Here is a 26917-nt window from a genome sequence, read left to right as displayed (position 1 = left end):
TGAGCCATTCATTGGTGCTGGAAAATCTGAGCATCTGTAACCCTGATCTCCTGAAAAGGTAAATCTGCTTTGCAAAGTAGTTCTCGAAAAGCCCAGCCATGGCTGTAGGGGTCAAATTTGGACAAGGAATGTGGTTGCTCATTGGTTTTATGGTCCCAGAAATGTTGCCAAAGGGAACAGATTGTCAAGCACCTTGTACAACCGAACCACAAACACTCACCTCCTTGTTGGTCTGCCACATTGTGGGTCTGAAACACGCTGGTCTTAGTTTTAGTCACTGAAGGCAACTTTTACTTCCTCTCGGCAGGTTTGACCACGTCTTCCTTTTTTTAAATAATGCAATGCCTTATAGCTATCAGTCTCTGTGAGGTCCAATCAGCTGCATTTCTGTGACCTGAAAAGGAAATCCAGATCCATTAATTCCTTCTCTAGTGTTCTGAGGTGAGTTCCTTACCTCTTGGCTGCAGTGAAGGATCTTTTAGGAACTCCCTGAAGCTTTCTCACCCTCGGAGTTCAAATCAGCTGCATTTCCCACATCTGAAAAAATGAGAGAATCCATTCATTTCCACTTAAATGTTCAAAAATGAGAGTTTTTTTGTTACCAACTGATATGCCTGGCTCAGCTCATTCCAATTGCATTAATCCCTTCTAGAGCACAATAGTCCTCTGGCCTCCTTCCATCTGGAGATAGGTGATCAGTGAGTGCCAGTTTGATCGATTGATTTGGTGTCTAAATGTGGCTTTAGCACCAGACTCATCTGACAACTAGGAAAACTGAAATGCTCACCTCAGTCTGTTATGAGCTGCTGAATTGGTTCCAATTCAGATTTACAACTAGCAGACCTGTTTGAAGTAACAGACCTTTAATTCCTTGTTACTAATCCCAGATGCTGTCATTTCCTCCATGGATTGAACACCGGAAAATTTTGTCTTTTGCTTTTCATATTCTCATGTAAGGTCAACAGCCAGTTCTTCTACCTGAAAGTGAAATTGACACTGCTTGATATGCACATGGCTATGTGGAGTCTGGTATTTCTTACCTCTTGTGGAGGAAAGCCAATTCCCCTTCCTTCTTCCTGGTAGGAATAACTTCCCTTTCACATTTTAAATCAGGAAAACCTGCAGTAAACAATGTCTTAAAGATTTTTATTTTGTATTATGACTCATTACCAGCTATGAAGAGCTTTCGATGGAGACTCTCCCTTAGCACGCAGATCATTAGGCTTTTCAGTGCTCACCTCCTTCTCATGGAGTTCTACCACATGGCTTTGATTCTTGGATGCTTATGGCCAGCTACATAGGTTAAAACTTGAAGCCAAAAATTGGCACATTTTTGTTTTTTTTCTCGACTAGAAGGAAAACATACTTTTCTTCCCTATGGACAGGTGTAGCACCTGTCTGACTTTACCCTTAAGTTCCGCTGCCTCCTATCTTCCTCTCTTCAATGGTAAGACCTTCATTTCACCTAAAAATAGAAATGGAAACTTTTATTCCTGGCCCTGCACTCTGAGGAGATGAATTCCTTACCTCTTGATAGACATGATCAGTTCCACTGATTTCCTCTTTCCTCTGATCCATAGGCAAGAATGATCAATCCTGCAATCAGTGGATTAACTCATCTCTGGAAATGGAAGAGAAGGTTATGTTGCAATTAGTTTTATTTTTGTATGAAATAACATAACTGCTACTGCCTTGTAGGAACAATCCACAGCACTATCTGGAAAGGAAAAAGGAGGTGCTATTACTATAACTGGTTAGAATTGCCAGCTGCTTTCCTTACGTCTGAAGAAGCAGCTCCCAGTTTGTGTTCCAGTGTTCTGTACAGCAGCTTCTTGTGTCCTTGTGTGTCTCAACTTCCCTTCTTTAGAGACATGCAGATTTCATCAGTTACTGTTTCTTCCACCTGTGAATATGACCAGAACCATTGACTGTTGTGGGCAATGGAATGTGTAATATATTTCTTACCTTCCAAAAGCGATGGATCAGTTAGGTCAGGTAATTCCTTCCTGGAAACTGCATCCTTCCATCTCAAAATTGGTCCTGCTGCAAAGAGGTGTTTGACAGACAGTAGTTTAGTCAGGAAACAAATGTGAATGATTTGTCCTTGGATTAATTTGGGAAGAGTGAGTAAAATACATACCTTCTGTGGCATGACCTGTTGTGTTGGTTCTTTTGTTTGTTTCTCTCTGTACAATCAGTTGTATTGCTTAAAATCTAGTGGGCATACATTACTATTTCCTTATCCTTGAATGGAGCAAGTCGATAATTCTCCAACCTTTCACCACTTATGTTCTGTACATTGCTTTATACTTACAAAACTTGCTAGTAGCCTTTGACAACAAAAGATGGATTCACGCCCTTCACCTGAAAGTAGAGTCAGGTTGGTTAGTTTCCTCTCCATTGCTATGAGAAGGTGACTCCCTCTCTTCTCGATAAGAAGACTCATTTTCTCTTTTTACGTCTTAAGTGGTACAATAGGCGCTTCTGACAGAATAGCTGCATGATCACATCAGCAGAACCAGGTCGTTGTAATGTCATCTCTGGAAAGGTGATGGCACCTCTCAGCAATGGCCACTTGTACCCTTGTACCCTGTGTGTCTTGTATAAATGCAACTTGTTTTGCTGCTGTCTTGGCAAAGGCAGTCAGGGTTCCACATGATCCTAAAGGAATTATCCAAAATTTCCCCTTTCATCCACTTCTTCCGTGCCTCTCCTCCTGTCTCTTCCCTTGTAGCCATTTTGCCTGCCCCTTTCTCTCATCTCTCCTCTCTGTCCCTTCCGCACCTCTCTGGTGTTTGTTTCTTACCTAGTCTAATTTTCCCCCCTCCTCCCTTGTTGATACCTTCCCCTACCCACCAGCCTTGGCCCTGCTTTGTCCTGCTGTGTCTCCTTCCCTTCTTTAGTAGAGGAGGCAACTGGGCCCTGGAAGACCCTGCACCTTTTCTGTAGTCCCCATCTTTAGTCCCACTGGCAGTAGCCATGTGCTCTGTGTGGCATTCTGGTGTGAAATGCTGCAGCCCCCGGTGACTGGCCTAATAAAATCGCTGCATCACAACCAACTCCTGGGTCATTGTCCCCCCCCCTTTCTCCTTATTTGGGCATTGAGCAAATTGGCCAGCCCCAAATCCCTGCCAGGGGAGCTGTAGGGGGAGGGCTCAGTCTGGCTCTAAAAACTCGGAAATTCGTCAACTTACACTTCAGATCTGGTCACCAGCTGGGCTCTGCTTGTGCCAGGCTCATGGCCAGCTCCTTCCCTGTGATTTGGATGGAGTGGGACTTATTCAGCCCTTGCCTGTGAAGGCTTATGCCTGGGTCTCTTCCCAGTCTGTCTCTGTCTCTGTTGGTTTCAGTTACTGCCCTTATGACGGAATGTTCCGCTTCCGTCACAATGGGCCCATTCTGAGCAGAGCTGAGTTCTTCCATCTCCCTTGGGAACCAGTAGGAGCTGTGGGTGCCCGGCCCCCTCTTAGGACAATCCACATTGGCTGTGTCTCATGGTGTTGCACCATCAGTGCCATGTGGTATCCTCCCTCCTCTATTATAGGCTGATCACTGCAGAATGTGCCACACACCAGGGGAGGCAGGGTTAGCTGGTGAGGGGTGGATACCAGAACCCTTCTATGGTGCAGGGGCCTCTGAAACAATGACACCTGTTGTGGGTGGCTTGTGTGTGTTGTGTTGTCACAGCTCTAGCCAGGTAGCTAGGCCAGCAGATCAAACTGCCCAAAAGATGACCGAGTTGGTTAGGTGGGCAAAGGCTCTTGACCAGGTTTCTTGTTTACAAAGCACAGCTCGGTCAGCAGCAGGGCTCTGTGTGGCTGAGGGGCAGTGGAAAGACGTATCTTCTGTGACCGCTCTTTTATACACAGATATGAACAAGTAACATATTACTGGACACCTACTTAAGCTGTGTGTAGGTTACTGGACAGGCTGCTGAGACAGAGCCGGCTAAAGCTATGGGCTGACCGGGCTACCGCCCAGGGCGCCCCATTGTAGAGGGCGCCGCGTGGGGCTGCTGGGCTGGGCGGGGTCAGCACTGCGCATGCGCCGGTCGCCCGTGGGCAGGGCTGTGCATGTGCTGTCCACTGGGGGCGGGGCCACACATGCACTGTGTGCCCAGGGGCGGGGCCACGCATGCATTGCACTCCTGGGAGCGGCGCCTCGTTCCCGGGGCCCAGGACTCAAGACTGTCTCGGGCCCGTCCTGTGCTGAGGTGGATCAGTTCGGAGGTAGCTCTGAGATGGTGGTGGGACAGGGACAGGGACGGGGAGAGTGTGATGTGCCTGTGTATGTCCAGGGAACAGAGAACAGACAGAGTCCAGTAGCTGAGGTTGAAACAGCAAATGCTCCAGAGTCTGGAAACCAGGAGGCTCCACTCTCAGCAGTGACTCTAGTCTCATGTGTAAACAAAGAAGCGGGGCCAAATTTGTCCAATGGCTGAATAAGGGAAGCTTCTCCGCCAACTGGCTGAAGGCCTTGGGACTAGCTGGCTCCTAGAATAATTTTCACTTCTATGGTGTGATATGGTCTTTGGGAATCATAGAACACTTGGCCCATTGGCCAACACCTTTGCTAGCTCACTGAGCTTAACCCCTTAGTCACTTGGTGCTGGTTAGCACTTCTCCTGTTCATTACAGCTTCCTGCAACTAAAATGGATCAGTCAGGCAAATTCTCTCTCTCTTCTTTATGTATTGAAAACATAACCCAATGCCCTATGCAGACACAGAGCACACACTGGTGTGGTGCAGAGCCTGGGTGTATGCAAGGGACTGTTCCTTTAACTCCATTCATCTGAAGAAGGGGGTTGTGCCCACGCAAGTTCATGATACTATCAACCTGTTTTGTTAGTCTCTAAGGGTATGTCTACACTAGCCCCCTAGTTCGAACTAGGGAGGCTAATGTAGGCATTCAAAGTTGCAAATGAAGCCCAGGATATAAATATCCCGGGCTTTATTTGCATCTTCCCATCTGGGCACCATTTTTAAATCCCCCTAGTCCGAACTAACTGCCCACGGCTACACACGGCAGTCAAAAGTTAATTCGAACTAAGTCCTTAGTTAGAATTAACTGTTACACCTCATTTCACGAGGTGGGGCCATGTGAGTGCCCATGGCTGTGCCGCTGCCTTGAAGATATAAATTGTCTCCAAATTGGAAATAGTTGTGGGTGAGAACAAAGTTGCAGAGCTCTGTAACCAGGTGTGCTGTGGTGTCATCAGAGATGGCGTTCCTGATAGCCTGTAATCTGTCTTCATGTGCAATGTTGGTGTAAAGAGCTTCTACGGCCATGGTGGCCAGGACGGTGTTTTCAGGAAGATGACTGATGTTCTGCAGTTTCCTCAGGAAAACGGCAGTGTCTCGAAGACAGCTAGGTGTGCTGGCAGCGTAGGGTCTGTAGAAAGAATCAATATAGCCAGATAATTCTTTTATAAATGCCGATGCTTGAGAGGTTGGGTCCTCTGGGAGTTCCAGGTTTGTGTATCTTGGGTAGCAGACTCCTGGTTGGGGATGAGGGAGGGTGTTTGCATAGATTTGGTCGTGAGTAGTATCAGTGAGCTTCGTGGGCAATTGTTTTAGTGGGTATTTGGCATTTTGTTAGTGAGATCAGAGGAGAGAAGCCTGTGGAATCTGGTGTTGGTGAGCTGGCTGGCAGCTGCCTTTTCATAATCTGTTCTGTGCATGATGACTACAGCGCTCCTTTAGTCAGCCTCTTGGAGCATGAAGTTAGATTTGTTTTTGAGGCTGTGTACAGCATTGCACTCTGCATGACTGAGGTTATATGTTGTATGTTGTTTCCTGATGGTTTCAGCCCATGCACTGCATAATGTGTCAAGTGTTAAGGCTTGGGCAGTTTTGACTGGTGGTTTTACATACTTACAGCAACTCCTCACTGGCAAGGTGTCTACAGGCAGTGTGTGACCTTAGGGTTGGTCTGAGACGTGCCAGAATCATCACTCCGCCCCCTCTCCATAATGTCTGGGGATTACAATGAAAGAAAACTCTGATCTGACCTCCCTCTTGGGTTTTGTTTTGCCAAACGGAAGTTCAACAGAGGAGATTTTGCAAAACCAAGACCACGCCCTTCCCCATTTTGCTCTTCTCTAGTGTTAGGTCCTCCCCTCCTGTGAGTTGTGAGTGACGCCTACAATTTATGTGGTATCTTTGCCCACAGCAGACGCAGTTCTCTCTGCAACCATCTTCCCAAGGCTGAGTCACTGAGATTGATTTCACCTTGGGAGATATCTCTCCCTGCTGGCTTTGGAAGGCTGGGTTTACAGATGCTTGTCTAAGTTGCCCTGTGGTTTGGGCTCAGTGTGTGGCTGGGAAGAGGACTGGAGGGAGACAGAAGTGGACATGGGGGATTGTGTTAGATAGGCTACAGGAACTGGAGGTTCAATAGAAATGTCCCACTGAAGGAATATGTTCCTGGCCCCCCTTCCTTTTCTCATCCCCTCCAGCTAGGTGCTACTAACACTGACCCTGTCCTGGGTTGGGCTCTCAGTCAACTCCCTGCAGCAATTCCTCTGGCTTTCCCAGATCCCTGCAACAGGATATGGAGACCACACTGGGAGAGGCAGCGGGAATGAGTTCTTGTGAGCCGACCCAACCCATCTCTGAGAGGACAACCCAGCACCAACTGGGCAGACTGGAGAGGAGAGCAGGCTTCCACCCCCTCTCTTGGAAATGGCTGGCTGAAGGGAAGACCTTCTTACATACACCCCACCCAGTGGCTCTCCTTGGAGAAATGGGCTTCCTAGGCTGAGTTCAACCCATCCCTCAGAGAACAACCCAGCACCAACTGGGCAGACTGGAGAGGAGAGCAGGCTTCTGGCCCCAACTCTTATAAAAGGGCTGGCTGAAGGGAAGACTTTCTTGCATGCCCCCTGTCCAGTGATTCCCCTTGTAGAAAGGCGCTGCCTGTGCTGAATTCCATGTGATTTTGTGAGCCCAGTGTGGGAGCTGAGGAAGCAGTGGCCCCACCATGGCACTGGAACGGTTGCTTTGGGTTCACTGACCTCATTTCCAGAGCCACCAATCCAAGGTGTGTCCAAAGGCCCTACACTGGTGTCTAGGGGCATTCTGGGACAGGACCATGGTACCGGTGGCCCTGGGCTTCCTGCTTCCAGGGCACCTGGCCAGTTTCCCTTCGTCCCTTGGGGCCATGCACATGCTTGTCCCCTTCTGGGGATGAAGGGACATTCTCTCCCGCCCTTGGGCCCTGCTGGGCTGAGAGAGCCATTTGGGGGATCATGCTGGATATGCATGGGGGTGGGGCAGCACTCCCAGCAGATCTCTGCCCTGCTGTGTTGGTGGGAGCATGGACACGGTCGAGGGGCACAGGATGAGTCTGTAGAGAATGCAAAAGATAAAAGGAGACACGTTCTCTTTGACAGATTTTATTATCTAAATGGCCCAAAGGGCTGGTCCTTGCTCAATGCCCCAGAGGAAGGCGAAAAACCTCCAGAGTCTCTGGCCAATCTGCTCTGGAGGAAAATTCCTTCCTGACCCCAAATATGGCGATCGATTTCACCCTGTGCATGCCAGCAAGGACCCACTGGTCCCTATAAATACATACCCTGTCTTGGCAGGCCCTGGTCTGTGTCTCAGTATTAACCAATCTCCAGGGCTTTCCTCTTCTCCCATGTAGCCCCCTTCTTGCATCTCAACTGATGGAACCCGCTGTTCTCTTAGCCTATAGATGCCCCATGCAAGTTTTGAACATTGGTTCTTGAAAGCTGTCCACACGGGATGTTTTTCTTTCCTCTGAAAATACAACCACAGCCACTGAATTGCACTCAGGGATAAGCAGGTTCCTCACCTCTTGACAAAGATGCATCCTCTGGTGTCAGCCATCACACTTGACACCTGTCAGACCCTGAGATGTGTGATCACCTGTAACAAACTCATTGGGACAACATAAGTTAGCAATTTTGTGGAGCTGATTGCACATTTGTTAGGCTTGTCACATGCTTCTCTTACCTCTCCTCAGAGCCAATTCTGTGGCTCTGTTGAATGGAGTGTGTGGATTTTCCTATCATGAGAGAACCAATTGTCCTTCCAGGTGATAGGAATGGCTTTGAGCCATTCATTGGTGCTGGAAAATCTGAGCATCTGTAACCCTGATCTCCTGAAAAGGTAAATCTGCTTTGCAAGTTAGTTCTCGAAAAGCCCAGCCATGGCTGTAGGGGTCAAAGTTGGACAAGGAATGTGGTTGCTCATTGGTTTTATGGTCCCAAAAATGTTGCCAAAGGGAACAGATTGTCAAGCACCTTGTACAACCGAACCACAAACACTCACCTCCTTGTTGGTCTGCCACATTGTGGGTCTGAAACACGCTGGTCTTAGTTTTAGTCACTGAAGGCAACTTTTACTTCCTCTCGGCAGGTTTGACCACGTCTTCCTTTTTTTTAATAATGCAATGCCTTATAGTCTCTGTGAGGTCCAGTCAGCTGCATTTCTGTGACCTGAAAAGGAAATCCAGATCCATTAATTCCTTCTCTAGTGTTCTGAGGTGAGTTCCTTACCTCTTGGCTGCAGTGAAGGATCTTTTAGGAACTCCCTGAAGCTTTCTCACCCTCGGAGTTCAAATCAGCTGCATTTCCCACATCTGAAAAAATGAGAGAATCCATTCATTTCCACTTAAATGTTCAAAAATGAGAGTTTTTTTGTTACCAACTGATATGCCTGGCTCAGCTCATTCCAATTGCATTAATCCCTTCTAGAGCACAATAGTCCTCTGGCCTCCTTCCATCTGGAGATAGGTGATCAGTGAGTGCCAGTTTGATCGATTGATTTGGTGTCTAAATGTGGCTTTAGCACCAGACTCATCTGACAACTAGGAAAACTGAAATGCTCACCTCAGTCTGTTATGAGCTGCTGAATTGGTTCCAATTCAGATTTACAACTAGCAGACCTGTTTGAAGTAACAGACCTTTAATTCCTTGTTACTAATCCCAGATGCTGTCATTTCCTCCATGGATTGAACACCGGAAAATTTTGTCTTTTGCTTTTCATATTCTCATGTAAGGTCAACAGCCAGTTCTTCTACCTGAAAGTGAAATTGACACTGCTTGATATGCACATGGCTATGTGGAGTCTGGTATTTCTTACCTCTTGTGGAGGAAAGCCAATTCCCCTTCCTTCTTCCTGGTAGGAATAACTTCCCTTTCACATTTCAAATCAGGAAAACCTGCAGTAAACAATGTCTTAAAGATTTTTATTTTGTATTATGACTCATTACCAGCTATGAAGAGCTTTCGATGGAGACTCTCCCTTAGCACGTAGATCATTAGGCTTTTCAATGCTCACCTCCTTCTCATGGAGTTCTACCACATGGCTTTGATTCTTGGATGCTTATGGCCAGCTACATAGGTTAAAACTTGAAGCCAAAAATTGGCACATTTTTGATTTTTTCTCGACTAGAAGGAAAACATACTTTTCTTCCCTATGGACAGGTGTAGCCCTTAAGTTCCGCTGACTCCTATCTTCCTCTCTTCAATGGTAAGACCTTCATTTCACCTAAAAATAGAAATGGAAACTTTTATTCCTGGCCCTGCACTCTGAGGAGATGAATTCCTTACCTCTTGATAGACATGATCAGTTCCACTGATTTCCTCTTTCCTCTGATCCATAGGCAAGAATGATCAATCCTGCAATCAGTGGATTAACTCATCTCTGGAAATGGAAGAGAAGGTTATGTTGCAATTAGTTTTATTTTTGTATGAAATAACATAACTGCTACTGCCTTGTAGGAACAATCCACAGCACTATCTGGAAAGGAAAAAGGAGGTGCTATTACTATAACTGGTTAGAATTGCCAGCTGCTTTCCTTACGTCTGAAGAAGCAGCTCCCAGTTTGTGTTCCAGTGTTCTGTACAGCAGCTTCTTGTGTCCTTGTGTGTCTCAACTTCCCTTCTTTAGAGACATGCAGATTTCATCAGTTACTGTTTCTTCCACCTGTGAATAGGATCCAGAACCATTGACTGTTGTGGGCAATGGAATGTGTAATATATTTCTTACCTTCCAAAAGCGATGGATCAGTTAGGTCAGGTAATTCCTTCCTGGAAACTGCATCCTTCCATCTCAAAATTGGTCCTGCTGCAAAGAGGTGTTTGACAGACAGTAGTTTAGTCAGGAAACAAATGTGAATGATTTGTCCTTGGATTAATTTGGGAAGAGTGAGTAAAATACATACCTTCTGTGGCATGACCTGTTGTGTTGGTTCTTTTGATTGTTTCTCTCAGTACAATCAGTTGTATTGCTTAAAATCTAGTGGGCATACATTACTATTTCCTTATCCTTGAATGGAGCAAGTCGATAATTCTCCAACCTTTCACCACTTATGTTCTGTACATTGCTTTATACTTACAAAACTTGCTAGTAGCCTTTGACAACAAAAGATGGATTCACGCCCTTCACCTGAAAGTAGAGTCAGGTTGGTTAGTTTCCTCTCCATTGCTATGAGAAGGTGAATCCCTCTCTTCCCGATAAGACTCATTTTCTCTTTTTACGTCTTAAGTGGTACAATAGGCGCTTCTGACAGAATAGCTGCATGATCACATCAGCAGAACCAGGTCGTTGTAATGTCATCTCTGGAAAGGTGATGGCACCTCTCAGCAATGGCCACTTGTACCCTTGTACCCTGTGTGTCTTGTATAAATGCAACTTGTTTTGCTGCTGTCTTGGCAAAGGCAGTCAGGCTTCCACATGGTCCTAAAGGAATTATCCAAAATTTCCCCTTTCATCCACTTCTTCCGTGCCTCTCCTCCTGTCTCTTCCCTTGTAGCCTCTGTGCCTGCCCCTTTCTCTCGTCTCTCCTCTCTGTCCCTTCCGCACCTCTCTGGTGTTTGTTTCTTACCTAGTCTAATTTTCCCCCCTCCTCCCTTGTTGATACCTTCCCCTACCCACCAGCCTTGGCCCTGCTTTGTCCTGCTGTGTCTCCTTCCCTTCTTTAGTAGAGGAGGCAACTGGGCCCTGGAAGACCCTGCACGTTTTCCACAGTCCCCATCTTTAGTCCCACTGGCAGTAGCCATGTGCTCTGTGTGGCATTCTGGTGTGAAATGCTGCAGCCCCCGGTGACTGACCTAATAAAATGACTGCATCACAACTGAGTCATGGGTCATTGTCCCCCCCTTTCTCCTTATTTGGGCATTGAGCAAATTGGCCAGCCCCAAATCCCTGCCAGGGGAGCTGTAGGGGGAGGGCTCAGTCTGGCTCTAAAAACTCGGAAATTCGTCAGCTTACACTTCAGATCTGGTCACCAGCTGGGCTCTGCTTGTGCCAGGCTCATGGCCAGCTCCTTCCCTGTGATTTGGATGGAGTGGGACTTATTCAGCCCTTGCCTGTGAAGGCTTATGCCTGGGTCTCTTCCCAGACTGTCTCTGTCTCTGTTGGTTTCAGTTACTGCCCTTATGACGGAATGTTCCGCTTCCGTCACAATGGGCCCATTCTGAGCAGAGCTGAGTTCTTCCATCTCCCTTGGGAACCAGTAGGAGCTGTGGGTGCCCGGCCCCCTCTTAGGACAATCCACATTGGCTGTGTCTCATGGTGTTGCACCATCAGTGCCATGTGGTATCCTCCCTCCTCTATTATAGGCTGATCACTGCAGAATGTGCCACACACCAGGGGAGGCAGGGTTAGCTGGTGAGGGGTGGATACCAGACCCCTCACACACCCTTCTATGGTGCAGGGGCCTCTGAAACAATGACACCTGTTGTGGGTTGCTTGTGTGTGTTGTGTTGTCACAGCTCTAGCCAGGTAGCTAGGCCAGCAGATCAAACTGCCCAAAAGATGACCGAGTTGGTTAGGTGGGCAAAGGCTCTTGACCAGGTTTCTTGTTTACAAAGCACAGCTCGGTCAGCAGCAGGGCTCTGTGTGGCTGAGGTGTAGTGGAAAGACGTATCTTCTGTGACCGCTCTTTTATACACAGATATGAACAAGTAACATATTACTGGACACCTACTTAAGCTGTGTGTAGGTTACTGGACAGGCTGCTGAGACAGAGCCGGCTAAAGCTGTGGGCTGACTGGGCTACCGCCCAGGGCGCCCCATTGTAGGGGGCGCCGCGTGGGGCTGCTGGGCTGGGCGGGGTCAGCACTGCGCATGCGCCGGTCGCCCGTGGGCGGGGCCGTGCATGTGCTGTCCACCGGGGGCGGGGCCACACATGCACTGTGTGCCCAGAGGCAGGGCCACGCATGCATTGCACTCCTGGGAGCGGCGCCTCGTTCCCGGGGGCCAGGGCGCAAGACTGTCTCGGGCCCGTCCTGTGCTGAGGTGGATCAGTTCGGAGGTAGCTCTGAGATGGTGGTGGGACAGGGACAGGGACGGGGAGAGTGTGATGTGCCTGTGTATGTCCAGGGAACAGAGAACAGACAGAGTCCAGTTGCTGAGGTTGAAACAGCAAATGCTCCAGAGTCTGGAAACCAGGAGGCTCCACTCCCAGCAGTGTCTCTAGTCTCATGTGTAAACAAAGAAGTGGGGCCAAATTTGTCCACTGGCTGAATAAGGGAAGCTTCTCCGCCCACTGGCTGAAGGCCTTGGGACTAGCTGGCTCCTAGAATAATTTTCACTTCTATGGTGTGATATGGTCTTTGGGAATCATAGAACACTTGGCCCATTGGCCAACACCTTTGCTAGCTCACTGAGCTTAACCCCTTAGTCACTTGGGCTGTGTCCAGACTCAGGGTTTTTTTCGAAAAAAGTAGCCTTTTTTCGAAAAAACTTCACCTGCATCTAGACTGCAGCCGCGTTCTTTCGAAATTAAATCGAAAGAACGCGGCTTTTCTTTCGACGGCGGTAAACCTCATTGCACGAGGAAGAACGCCTTCTTTCGAAAGTTCCTCTTTTGAAAGAAGGCGTTCTTGAATGTAAATAGGGCTTCTTCGAAAGAGAGCATCCAGACTCACTGGGTGCTTTCTTTAAAAAAGCAAGCCGCTTTTTCGAAAGTTCCGCGTGCAGTCTAGACGCTCTCTTTCGAAAGAGGCTCTTTTGAAAGTATCTTTCGAAAGAGGCTTGCAGTCTAGACATAGCCTTGGTGCTGGTTAGCACTTCTCCTGTTCATTACAGCATCCTGCAACTAAAATGGATCGTTCAGACAAACTCTCTCTCTCTTCTTTATGCATTGAAAACATAACCCAATGCCCAATGCAGATACAGAGCACACACTGGTGTGGTACATACCCTGTCTTGGCAGGCCCTGGTCTGTGTCTCAGTATTAACCAATCTCCAGGGCTTTCCTCTTCTCCCATGTAGCCCCCTTCTTGCATCTCAACTGATGAAACCCGCTGTTCTCTTAGCCTATAGATGCCCCATGCAAGTTTTGAACATTGGTTCTTGAAAGCTGTCCACACGGGATGTTTTTCTTTCCTCTGAAAATACAACCACAGCCACTGAATTGCACTCAGGGATAAGCAGGTTCCTCACCTCTTGACAAAGATGCATCCTCTGGTGTCAGCCATCACACTTGACACCTCTCAGACCCTGAGATGTGTGATCACCTGTAACAAACTCATTGGGACAACATAAGTTTGCAATTTTGTGGAGCTGATTGCACATTTGTTAGGCTTGTCACATGCTTCTCTTACCTCTCCTCAGAGCCAATTCTGTGGCTCTGTTGAATGGAGTATATGGATTTTCCTATCATGAGAGAACCAATTGTCCTTCCAGGTGATAGGAATGGCTTTGAGCCATTCATTGGTGCTGGAAAATCTGAGCATCTGTAACCCTGATCTCCTGAAAAGGTAAATCTGCTTTGCAAGTTAGTTCTCGAAAAGCCCAGCCATGGCTGTAGGGGTCAAAGTTGGACAAGGAATGTGGTTGCTCATTGGTTTTATGGTCCCAGAAATGTTGCCAAAGGGAACAGATTGTCAAGCACCTTGTACAACAGAACCACAAACACTCACCTCCTTGTCGGTCTGCCACATTGTGGGTCTGAAACACGCTGGTCTTAGTTTTAGTCACTGAAGGCAACTTTTACTTCCTCTCGGCAGGTTTGACCACGTCTTCCTTTTTTTTAATAATGCAATGCCTTATAGCTATCAGTCTCTGTGAGGCACAGTCAGCTGCATTTCTGTGACCTGAAAAGGAAATCCAGATCCATTAATTCCTTCTCTAGTGTTCTGAGGTGAGTTCCTTACCTCTTGGCTACAGTGAAGGATCTTTTAGGAACTTCCTGAAGCTTTCTCACCCTCGGAGTTCAAATCAGCTGCATTTCCCACATCTGAAAAAATGAGAGAATCCATTCATTTCCACTTAAATGTTCAAAAATGAGAGTTTTTTGTTTTTTCTTAGCAACTGATATGCCTGGCTCAGCTCATTCCAATTGCATTAATCCCTTCTAGAGCACAATAGTCCTCTGGTCTCCTTCCATCCGGAGATATGTGATCTGCAATAACAGTCAATGAGTGCCAGTTTGATTAATTGATTTCGTCTATAAGTGTGACTTGAGCACCAGATTCATCTGACAACCAGAGAAACTAAAATGCTCACCTCCGTCTGTGATGTGCTGCTGAATTGCTTCCAATGCGGATTTGCATCTAGCATATCTGTTTGAAGTAACTGACCTTTATTTCCTTGTTTCTGATCCCAAGATGCTGTCATTTCCTCCATGGATTGAGCACCAAGAAAGTCTGTGAGGTTTTAGGTTTTGCCTTTACTTTTCACATTCTCAAGTAAGGTCAACAGCCAGTTTTTCTACCTGAAAGTGAAATTGACACTGCTTGATATGCACGTGGCTATGTGGAGTCTGGTATTTCTTACCTCTTGTGGAGGACAGCGAAATCCCCTCCCTTCTTTCTGGTAGGAGAGGCCTCCCTTTCACATTTCAAATCAGGAAAACCTGCAATCAGCAATGTTTGACAGGTTTTTATTTTTTATTATGACTCAGTACCAGCTATGAAGCACTTTCAATGGAGACTGTTCCTTAGCAGCCAGATCATTAGACTTTTCAGTGCTCACCTACTTGTCATGATGTTCCACCACATAGCATTGAATCTTGGATGCTTATTGCCAGCTACGTGAGTTCAATCTTGAAGCAAAAAATTGGCACTTTTGGGGCTGTTTTTTTCTGAACAAGAAGGAAAAGATGTTTTTTTCCCTCTGAGCAGGTATCGCACCTGTCTGGCTTTACCCTTAATTCAGCAGCCTCCTATCTTCCTCCCTTGAATGGTAAAACCTTCATTTCACCTAGAAATAAAAATGGAAACTGTTATTCCTGGCCCTGCACTCTGAGGAGATGGATTCCTTACCTCTTGATAGAAATGATCAGTTCCACTGATTTTTTTCTTCCCTTTGATCCATAGGCAAGAATGATCAATTCTGCAGTCAGTGGATTAACTCATCTCTGGAAATGGAAGAGAAGGTTAAAGCTCCTTTTTATGTTGCAATTAGTTTTATTTTTGTATGAAATAACATAACTGCTACTGCCTTGTAGGAACAATCCACAGCACTATCTGGAAAGGAAAAAGGAGGTGCTATTACTATAACTGGTTAGAATTGCCAGCTACTTTCCTTACGTCTGAAGAAGCAGCTCCCAGTTTGTGTTCCAGTGTTCTGTACAGCAGCTTCTTGTGTCCTTGTGTGTCTCAACTTCCCTTCTTTAGAGACATGCAGATTTCATCAGTTACTGTTTCTTCCACCTGTGAATATGACCAGAACCATTGACTGTTGTGGGCAATGGAATGTGTAATATATTTCTTACCTTCCAAAAGCGATGGATCAGTTAGGTCAGGTAATTCCTTCCTGGAAACTGCATCCTTCCATCTCAAAATTGGTCCTGCTGCAAAGAGGTGTTTGACAGACAGTAGTTTAGTCAGGAAACAAATGTGAATGATTTGTCCTTGGATTAATTTGGGAAGAGTGAGTAAAATACATACCTTCTGTGGCATGACCTGTTGTGTTGGTTCTTTTGTTTGTTTCTCTCTGTACAATCAGTTGTATTGCTTAAAATCTAGTGGGCATACATTACTATTTCCTTATTTTTGAATGGAGCAAGTCGATAATTCTCCAACCTTTCACCACTTATGTTCTGTACATTGCTTTATACTTACAAAACTTGCTAGTAGCCTTTGACAACAAAAGATGGATTCACGCCCTTCACCTGAAAGTAGAGTCAGGTTGGTTAGATTCCTCTCCATTGCTATGAGAAGGTGACTCCCTCTCTTCTCGATAAGAAGACTCATTTTCTCTTTTTACGTCTTAAGTGGTACAATAGGCGCTTCTGACAGAATAGCTGCATGATCACATCAGCAGAACCAGGTCGTTGTAATGTCATCTCTGGAAAGGTGATGGCACCTCTCAGCAATGGCCACTTGTACCCTTGTACCCTGTGTGTCTTGTATAAATGCAACTTGTTTTGCTGCTGACTTGGCAAAGGCAGTCAGGGTTCCACATGGTCCTAAAGGAATTATCCAAAATTTCCCCTTTCATCCACTTCTTCCGTGCCTCTCCTCCTGTCTCTTCCCTTGTAGCCTCTTTGCCTGCCCCTTTCTTTCATCTCTCCTCTCTGTCCCTTCCGCACCTCTCTGGTGTTTGTTTCTTACCTAGTCTAATTTTCCCCCCTCCTCCCTTGTTGATACCTTCCCCTACCCACCAGCCTTGGCCCTGCTTTGTCCTGCTGTGTCTCCTTCCCTTCTTTAGTAGAGGAGGCAACTGGGCCCTGGAAGACCCTGCACGTTTTCCGTAGTCCCCATCTTTAGTCCCACTGGCAGTAGCCATGTGCTCTGTGTGGCATTCTGGTGTGAAATGCTGCAACCCCCGGTGACTGGCCTAATAAAATCGCTGCATCACAACCAACTCCTGGGTCATTGTCCCCCCCTTTCTCCTTATTTGGGCAGTGAGCAAATTGGCCAGCCCCAAATCCCTGCCAGGGGAGCTGTAGGGGGAGGGCTCAGTCTGGCTCTAAAAACTCGGAAATTCGTCAACTTACACTTCAGATCTGGTCACCAGCTGGGCTCTGCTTGTGCCAGGCTCATGGCCAGCTCCTTCCCTGTGATTTGGATGGAGTGGGACTTATTCAGCCCTTGCCTGTGAAGGCTTATGCCTGGGTCTCTTCCCAGTCTGTCTCTGTCTCTGTTGGTTTCAGTTACTGCCCTTCTGACGGAATGTTCCGCCTCCGTCACAATGGGCCCATTCTGAGCAGAGCTGAGTTCTTCCATCTCCCTTGGGAACCAGTAGGAGCTGTGGGTGCCCGGCCCCCTCTTAGGACAATCCACATTGGCTGTGTCTCATGGTGTTGCACCATCAGTGCCATGTGGTATCCTCCCTCCTCTATTATAGGCTGATCACTGAAGAATGTGCCGCACACCAGGGGAGGCAGGGTTAGCTGGTGAGGGGTGGATACCAGAACCCTTCTATGGTGCAGGGGCCTCTGAAACAATGACACCTGTTGTGGGTTGCTTGTGTGTGTTGTGTTGTCACAGCTCTAGCCAGGTAGCTAGGCCAGCAGATCAAACTGCCCAAAAGATGACCGAGTTGGTTAGGTGGGCAAAGGCTCTTGACCAGGTTTCTTGTTTACAAAGCACAGCTCGGTCAGCAGCAGGGCTCTGTGTGGCTGAGGGGCAGTGGAAAGACGTATCTTCTGTGACCGCTCTTTTATACACAGATATGAACAAGTAACATATTACTGGACACCTACTTAAGCTGTGTGTAGGTTACTGGACAGGCTGCTGAGACAGAGCCGGCTAAAGCTGTGGGCTGACCGGGCTACCGCCCAGGGCGCCCCATTGTAGGAGGCGCCGCGTGGGGCTGCTGGGCTGGGCGGGGTCAGCACTGCGCATGCGCCGGTCGCCCGTGGGTGGGGCTGTGCATGTGCTGTCCAACGGGGGCGGGGCCACACATGCACTGTGTGCCCAGGGGCGGGGCCGCGCATGCGTTGCACTCCTGGGAGCGGCGCCTCGTTCCCAGGGCCCAGGGCGCAAGACTGTCTCGGGCCCGTCCTGTGCTGAGGTGGATCATAGAATCATAGAATTATAGGACTGTGTGACGGGGTGGGGCCCGCCTACCCCCCCGAAACGGGCCCACCCCGCACTGATCCGGCGGTTGCCCTCTCACTGCGGGGGGCCGCCCGACGCGAACTCCGCACGTGCCGGCTGTGTAGCTCGGCCGCGCGTCTGGTGAGGGGCAGGGAAGGGGACGTTGCTAGGCAACGTCAGACGCGCGGGGCCCAGAAAATGGTGGCCGGAGATGACGTCAGAGGGGGGAGGAGCCGGACGAGGGGGTTAAGATACAAGAGGAGAGGAGCAGGGCAAACACGGGGGAAGGAGCGGGAGCAGGAACAGGAACAGGAGCACAAGCACAAGCAGGAGCACGGGAGGCATAGGGAGGCGCAGGTGGGGTGGAAGTAGCCCAGGGCAGGGCGAGGAGCTGGCGCACAGGCGGGTTTCGGGGTCGGACCCCCCCCTCCCATCTCCCCCGGTGGGACAGATCCCCCAGCGATACTGTCCTTAGGGCCCTGGGCTGGGGTCTGGGAGTGAGGGTGGGCCCAGACCCCCCACCCCACATATCCTGGCAAAATAAACGTGTGGACTGGGGACTGTTGAGCACTGGAAAACAGGGCACGGTAGCACAAGAAGGAGGGGGTGGGACTTGAACCCCCACAGACTGGAAGGGACCTCAAGAGGTCATCGAGTCCAGCCCCCCGCCCTCAAGGCAGGACCAAGCCCCGTCTACACCATCCCTGACAGATGTCTATCTAACCTGTTCTTAAATATCTCCAGAGAGGGAGATTCCACCACCTCCCTTGGCAATTTATTCCAATATTTGACCACCCTGACAGTTAGGAATTTTTTCCTAATGTCCAATCTAAACCTCCCTCGCTGCACTTTAAGCCCATTACTCCTTGTCCTGTCCTCAGAAACCAAGAGGAACAAATTTTCTCCTTCTTCCTTGTGACACCCTTTTAGATATTTGAAAACAGCTATCATGTCCCCCCTTAATCTTCTTTTTTCCAAACTAAACAAGCCCAGTTCATGAAGCCTGGCTTCATAGGTCATGTTCTCTAGACCTTTAATCATTCTTGTCGCTCTTCTTTGTACCCTTTCCAATTTCTCCAAATCTTTCTTGAAATGTGGCGCCCAGAACTGGACACAGTACTCCAGCTGAGGCCTAACTAGTGCAGAGTAGAGCGGCAGAATGACTTCACGAGTTTTGCTTACAACACGCCTGTTGATACAACCTAGAATCATATTTGCTTTTTTTGCGACAGCATCACACTGTTGACTCATATTCAACTTGTGGTCCACTATGACCCCTAGATCCCTTTCCGCCATGCTCCTTCCTAGACAGTCGCTTCCCATCTTGTATGTATGGAACTGATTGTTCCTTCCTAAGTGGAGCACTTTGCATTTCTCTTTATTAAACTTCATCCTGTTTACCTCTGACCATTTCTCTAACTTGCCAAGGTCATTTTGAATTATGTCCCTATCCTCCAAAGAAGTTGCAACCCCACCCAATTTGGTATCATCTGCAAACTTAATAAGCGTACTCTCTATCCCAATATCTACATCATTGATGAAGATATTGAACAGTACGGGTCCCAAAACAGACCCTTGCGGAACTCCACTTGTTATCCCTTTCCAGCAGGATTTAGCACCGTTAACAACAACTCTCTGACTGCGGTTATCCAGCCAATTATGCACCCACCTTATCGTGGCCCTATCTAAGTTATATTTGCCTAGTTTTTCAATAAGAATATCATGCGAGACCGTATCAAATGCCTTACTAAAGTCTAGGTATATGACATCCACCGCTTCTCCCTTATCCACAAGGCTCGTTATCCTATCAAAGAAAGCTATCAGATTAGTTTGGCATGACTTGTTCTTCACAAACCCGTGCTGGCTATTCCCTATCACTTTATTACCTTCCAAGTGTTTGCCTATGATTTCCTTAATTACCTGCTCCATTATCTTCCCTGGGACAGAAGTTAAACTGACCGGTCTGTAGTTTCCTGGGTTGTTCTTATTCCCCTTTTTATAGATGGGCACAATATTTGCCCTTTTCCAGTCTTCTGGAATCTCCCCTGTCTTCCATGATTTTTCAAAGATCATAGCTAAAGGCTCAGATACCTCCTCTATCAGCTCGAGTATCCTGGGATGCATTTCATCAGGACTTGGTGACTTGCTGACATCTAACTTTCCTAAGTGATTTTTAACTTGTTCTTTGTGTATCCTATCTTCTAAACTTACCCTCTCTCTGCTTGTATTCACTACGTTAGGCACGCCTCCAGACTTCTCGGTGAAGACCCGAACAAAGAAGTCATTGAGCATCTCCGCCATTTCCAAGTTTCCTGTTACTGCTCCTTCCTCCTCACTAAGCAGTGGGCCTACCCTGTCCTTGGTCTTCCTCTTGCTTCTAATGTATTTATAAAAGGTCTTCTTGTTTCCCTTTATGCCTGTAGCTAGATTGATCTCATTTTGTGCCTTTGCCTTTCTAATCTTGCCCCTGCATTCCCGTGTTGCTTGCCTATATTCATCCTTTGTTATTTCTCCTAGTTTCCATTTTTTATAGGACTCCTTTTTTATTTTGAGATCATGCAAGATCTTCTTGTTAAGCCAAGCTGGTCTTTTGCCATATTTTCTATCTTTCCTACACAGCGGAATTGTTTGCTTTTGGGCCCTTAACAACGTCCCTTTGAAATACTTCCAACTCTCCTCAGTTGTTTTTCCCTTCAGTCTTCCCATGGGACCTTACCTACAAGTTCTCTGAGCTTATCAAAATCTGCCTTCCTGAAATCCATTACCTCAATTGTGCTGGTCTCCCTTCTACCTTTCCTATTATTTCATGATCACTGTCCCCCATACTGTCTTCCACTTTCAAGTTCTCAACTAGTTCCTCCCTATTTGTTAAAATCAAATCCAGAACAGCTTCTCCTCTGGCAGCTTTTTCAACCTTCTGAAACAGAAAGTTGTCTCCAATGCAGTCCAGAAACTTATTGGATAGCCTGTGCCCCACTGTGTTAGTTTCCCAACATATGTCTGGATAGTTGAAGTCCCCCATCACCACCAAATCTTGGGCTTTGGACAGTTTTGTTAATTGTTTAAAAAAGGCCTCATCCACCTCTTCCACCTGGCTAGGTAGCCTGTAGTAGACTCCTAGCATGACATCACCCTCATTTTTTACCCCTTTTAGCTTAACCCAGAGACTCTCTACACAGCTATCTCCTACGTTCATCTCCACTTCAGTCCAAGTGTGTACATTTTTAATATACAAGGCAACCCCTCCTCCCTTTTTTCCCTGTCTGTCCTTCCTAAGCAAGCCGTACCCTTCCATACCAACATTCCAATTGTGCGTCCCATCCCACCAGGTTTCTGTAATACCAATGATATCATAGTTGTATTTATTTGTTAGCAATTCCAGTTCTTCCTGCTTATTACCCATACTTCTCACATTTGTATATAGGCATCTAAGATACTGATTTGATCTTGCCTCCCCATTGTGCCCTGACCCTCCTTTCTCCTTGCCATTATAGGCCGTAGTCCCCCCCCATTTCCAACCCATCTCCCAGTCCCGCACATTCAGCACTTACCTGTGGGCTTTGCTCACCTGTCCCCGTTGAACCTAGTTTAAAGCCCTCCTCACAAGGTTAGCCAGTCTGTGTCCAAACAAGGCCTTCCCGCTTCTGGTTAGGTGAACTCCATCTCTGCCAAGCAGTCCTTCCTGGAAGAGCACCCCGTGGTCAAGGAAGCCGAAGCCCTCCTGGCGACACCATCTTCGCATCAGTTCGGAGGTAGCTCTGAGATGGTGGTGGGACAGGGACGGGGAGAGTGTGATGTGCCTGTGTATGTCAGGGAAGAGAGAACAGACAGAGTCCAGTTGCTGAGGGTGAAACAGCAAACGCTCCAGAGTCTGGAAACCAGGAGGCTCCACTCTCAGCAGTGACTCTAGTCTCATGTGAAAACAAAGAAGCGGGGCCAAATTTGTCCAATGGCTGAATAAGGGAAGCTTCTCCGCCCACTGGCTGAAGGCCTTGGGACTAGCTGGCTCCTAGAATAATTTTCACTTCTATGGTGTGATATGGTCTTTGGGAATCATAGAACACTTGGCCCATTGGCCAACATCTTTGCTAGCTCACTGAGCTTAACCCCTTAGTCACTCGGTGCTGGTCAGCACTTCTCCTGTTCATTACCCCTTCCTTCAACTAAAATGGATCATTCAGACAAACTCTCTCTCTCTCTCTCTCTTCTTTATGTATTGAAAACATAACCCAATGCCCTATGCAGACACAGAGCACACACTGGTGTGGTGCAGAGCCTGTGTGTATGCAAGGAACTGTTCCTTTAACTCCATGAATCTGAAGAAGGGGGTTGTGCCCACGGAAGTTCATGATACTATCAACCTGTTTTGTTAGTCTCTAAAGGTATGCCTACACTAGCCCCCTAGTTCGAACTAGGGAGGCTAATGTAGGCATTCGAAGTTGCAAATGAAGCCCAGGATATAAATATCCCGCGCTTGATTTGCATCTTCCCGTCTGGGCACCATTTTTAAATCCCCCTAGTCCGAACTAACTTCCCACGGCTACGCGCGGCAGTCAAAAGTTAATTCGAATTAAGTCCTTAGTTAGAATTAACTGTTACACCTCATTTCACGAGGTGGGGCCATGTGAGTGCCCATGGCTGTGCCGCTGCCTTGAAGATATAAATTGTCTCCAAATTGGAAATAGTTGTGGGTGAGAACAAAGTTGCAGAGCTCTGTAACCAGGTGTGCTGTGGTGTCATCAGGGATGGCGTTCCTGATAGCCTGTAATCTGTCTTCATGTGCAATGTTGGTGTAAAGAGTTTCTACGTCCATGGTGGCCAGGACGGTGTTTTCAGGAAGATGTTCTGCAGTTTCCTCAGGAAGACAGTGGTGTCTCGAAGACAGCTAGGTGTGCTGGCAGCGTAGGGTCTGTAGAAAGAATCAATATAGCCAGATAATTCTTTTGTAAGTGCCGATGCTTGAGAGGTTGGGTCCTCTGGGAGTTCCAGGTTTGTGTATCTTGGGTAGCAGACTCCTGGTTGGGGATGAGGGAGGGTGTTTGCATAGATTTGGTCGTGAGTAGTATCAGTGAGCTTCGTGGGCAATTGTTTTAGTGGGTATTTGGCATTTTGTTAGTGAGATCAGAGGAGAGAAGCCTGTGGAATCTGGTGTTGGTGAGCTGGCTGGCAGCTGCCTTTTCATAATCTGTTCGGTGCATGATGACTACAGCGCTCCTTTAGTCAGCCTCTTGGAGTATGAAGTTAGATTTGTTTTTGAGGCTGTGTACAGCATTGCACTCTGCATGACTGAGGTTATATGTTATATGTTGTTTCCTGATGGTTTCAGCCCATGCACTGCATAATGTGTCAAGTGTTAAGGCTTGGGCAGTTTTAACTGGTGGTTTTACATACTTACAGCAACTCCTCACTGGCAGGGTGTCTACAGGCAGTGTGTGACCTTAGGGTTGGTCTGAGATGTGCCAGAATCATCACTCCGCCCCCTCTCCATGGTGTCTGGGGATTACAATGAAAGAAAACTCTGATCTGACCTCCCTCTTGGGTTTTGTTTTGCCAAACAGAAGTTCAACAGAGGAGATTTTGCAAAACCAAGACCACGCCCTTCCCCATTTCACTCTTCTCTAGTGTTAGGTCCTCCCCTCCTGTGAGTTGTGAGTGACACCTACAATTCATGTGGTATCTTTGCCCACAGCAGACGCAGTTCTCTCTGCAACCATCTTCCCAAGGCTGAGTCACTGAGATTGATTTCACCTTGGGAGATAACTCTCCCTGCTGGCTTTGGAAGGCTGGGTTTACAGATGCTTGTCTAAGTTGCCCTGTGGTTTGGGCTCAGTGTGTGGCTGGGAAGAGGACTGGAGGGAGACGGAAGTGGACATGGGGGATTGTGTTAGACAGGCTACAGGAACTGGAGGTTCAATAGAAATGTCCCACTGAAGGAATATGTTCCTGGCCCCCCTTCCTTTTCTCATCCCCTCCAGCTAGGTGCTACTAACGCTGACCCTGTCCTGGGTTGGGCTCTCAGTCAACTCCCTGCAGCAATTCCTCTGGCTTTCCCAGATCCCTGCAACAGGATATGGAGACCACACTGGGAGAGGCAGCGGGAATGAGTTCTTGTGAGCCGACCCAACCCATCTCTGAGAGGACAACCCAGCACCAACTGGGCAGACTGGAGAGGAGAGCAGGCTTCCACCCCCTCTCTTGGAAACGGCTGGCTGAAGGGAAGACCTTCTTACATACACCCCACCCAGTGGCTCTCCTTGGAGAAATGGGCTTCCTAGGCTGAGTTCAACCCATCCCTGAGAGAACAACCCAGCACCAACTGGGCAGACTGGAGAGGAGAGCAGGCTTCTGGCCCCAACTCTTATAAAAGGGCTGGCTGAAGGGAAGACTTTCTTGCATGCCCCCTGCCCAGTGACTCCCCTTGGAGAAAGGCGCTGCCTGTGCTGAATTCCATGTGATTTTGTGAGCCCAGTGTGGGGGCTCAGGAAGCAGTGGCCCCACCATGACACTGGAACAGTTGCTTTGGGTTCACTGACCTCATTTCCAGAGCCACCAATCCAAGGTGTGTCCAAAGGCCCTACACTAGGGCATTCTGGGACAGGACCATGGTACCGGTGGCCCTGGGCTTCCTGCTTCCAGGGCACCTGACCAGTTTCCCTTCGTCCCTTGGGGCCATGCACATGCTTGTCCCCCTCTGGGGATGAAGGGACATTCTCTCCCGCCCTGGGGCCCTGCTGTGCTGAGAGAGCCATTTGGGGGATCATGCTGGAGATGCACTGGGGTGGGGCAGCACTCCCAGGCAGATCCCTGCCCTGCTGTGTTGGTGGGAGCATGGACACGGTCGAGGGGCACAGGATGAGTCTGTAGATAATGAAAAAGACAAAAGGAGACACGTTCTCTTTGACAGATTTTATTGTCTGTTTCTAAATGGCCCAAAGGGCTGGTCCTTGCTCAATGCCCCAGAGGAAGGTGAAAAACCTCCAGAGTCTCTGGCCAATCTGCTCTGGAGGAAAATTCCTTCCTGACCCCAAATATGGCGATCGGTTTCACCCTGTGCATGCGAGCAAGGACCCACTGGTCCCTATAAATACATACCCTGTCTTGGCAGGCCCTGGTCTGTGTCTCAGTATTAACCAATCTCCAGGGCTTTCCTCTTCTCCCATGTAGCCCCCTTCTTGCATCTCAACTGATGGAACCCGCTGTTCTCTTAGCCTATAGATGCCCCATGCAAGTTTTGAACATTGGTTCTTGAAAGCTGTCCACACGGGATGTTTTTCTTTCCTCTGAAAATACAACCACAGCCACTGAATTGCACTCAGGGATAAGCAGGTTCCTCACCTCTTGACAAAGATGCATCCTCTGGTGTCAGCCATCACACTTGACACCTCTCAGACTCTGAGATGTGTGATCACCTGTAACAAACTCATTGGGACAACATAAGTTAGCAATTTTGTGGAGCTGATTGCACATTTGTTAGGCTTGTCACATGCTTCTCTTACCTCTCCTCAGAGCCAATTCTGTGGCTCTGTTGAATGGAGCGTATGGATTTTCCTATCATGAGAGAACCAATTGTCCTTCCAGGTGATAGGAATGGCTTTGAGCCATTCATTGGTGCTGGAAAATCTGAGCATCTGTAACCCTGATCTCCTGAAAAGGTAAATCTGCTTTGCAAGTTAGTTCTCGAAAAGCCCAGCCATGGCTGTAGGGGTCAAAGTTGGACAAGGAATGTGGTTGCTCATTGGTTTTATGGTCCCAAAAATATTGCCAAAGGGAACAGATTGTCAAGCACCTTGTACAACCGAACCACAAACACTCACCTCCTTGTTGGTCTGCCACATTGTGGGTCTGAAACACGCTGGTCTTAGTTTTAGTCACTGAAGGCAACTTTTACTTCCTCTCGGCAGGTTTGACCACGTCTTCCTTTTTTTTAATAATGCAATGCTTTATAATCTCTGTGAGGTCCAATCAGCTGCATTTCTGTGACCTGAAAAGGAAATCCAGATCCATTAATTCCTTCTCTAGTGTTCTGAGGTGAGTTCCTTACCTCTTGGCTGCAGTGAAGGATCTTTTAGGAACTTCCTGAAGCTTTCTCACCCTCGGAGTTCAAATCAGCTGCATTTCCCACATCTGAAAAAATGAGAGAATCCATTCATTTCCACTTAAATGTTCAAAAATGAGAGTTTTTTTGTTACCAACTGATATGCCTGGCTCAGCTCATTCCAATTGCATTAATCCCTTCTAGAGCACAATAGTCCTCTGGCCTCCTTCCATCTGGAGATAGGTGATCAGTGAGGGCCAGTTTGATCGATTGATTTGGTGTCTAAATGTGGCTTTAGCACCAGACTCATCTGACAACTAGGAAAACTGAAATGCTCACCTCAGTCTGTTATGAGCTGCTGAATTGGTTCCAATTCAGATTTACAACTAGCAGACCTGTTTGAAGTAACAGACCTTTAATTCCTTGTTACTAATCCCAGATGCTGTCATTTCCTCCATGGATTGAACACCGGAAAATTTTGTCTTTTGCTTTTCATATTCTCATGTAAGGTCAACAGCCAGTTCTTCTACCTGAAAGTGAAATTGACACTGCTTGATATGCACATGGCTATGTGGAGTCTGGTATTTCTTACCTCTTGTGGAGGAAAGCCAATTCCCCTTCCTTCTTCCTGGTAGGAATAACTTCCCTTTCACATTTCAAATCAGGAAAACCTGCAGTAAACAATGTCTTAAAGATTTTTATTTTGTATTATGACTCATTACCAGCTATGAAGAGCTTTCGATGGAGACTCTCCCTTAGCACGCAGATCATTAGGCTTTTCAATGCTCACCTCCTTCTCATGGAGTTCTACCACATGGCTTTGATTCTTGGATGCTTATGGCCAGCTACATAGGTTAAAACTTGAAGCCAAAAATTGGCACATTTTTGTTTTTTTCTCGACTAGAAGGAAAAC

General features: G+C 47.6%; 1 long non-coding RNA gene across 10 annotated transcripts; it reads right to left on the bottom strand.

Annotated features, from left to right (window-relative positions):
* Positions 1–466: 466 nt before the first annotated feature.
* LOC142819106 (uncharacterized) lies at positions 467–25345 on the bottom strand. Of its 10 annotated transcripts, none has more exons than XR_012896822.1 (7): positions 16925–17210; positions 14956–16096; positions 13180–14836; positions 10021–10419; positions 7577–9675; positions 1239–2364; positions 467–1119 (listed from the first exon to the last, which is right to left on the bottom strand). It is a non-coding gene; the product is annotated as an uncharacterized LOC142819106 (long non-coding RNA). The 10 variants fall into 10 exon arrangements; XR_012896828.1 differs by lacking the exon at positions 467–1119 and having other exon boundaries at positions 1367–2364; positions 7577–9190; positions 9310–9675; positions 16925–17217; XR_012896827.1 differs by lacking the exon at positions 467–1119 and having other exon boundaries at positions 1367–2364; positions 14956–15775; positions 15873–16096; positions 16925–17216.
* Between the last annotated feature and the right edge of the window lie 1572 nt (positions 25346–26917).

Source organism: Pelodiscus sinensis, chromosome 20, assembly GCF_049634645.1.
Source record: "Pelodiscus sinensis isolate JC-2024 chromosome 20, ASM4963464v1, whole genome shotgun sequence".
Classification (NCBI taxonomy): Eukaryota; Metazoa; Chordata; order Testudines; family Trionychidae; genus Pelodiscus; species Pelodiscus sinensis.
This window is presented reverse-complemented; position numbering and strand designations above follow the sequence as displayed.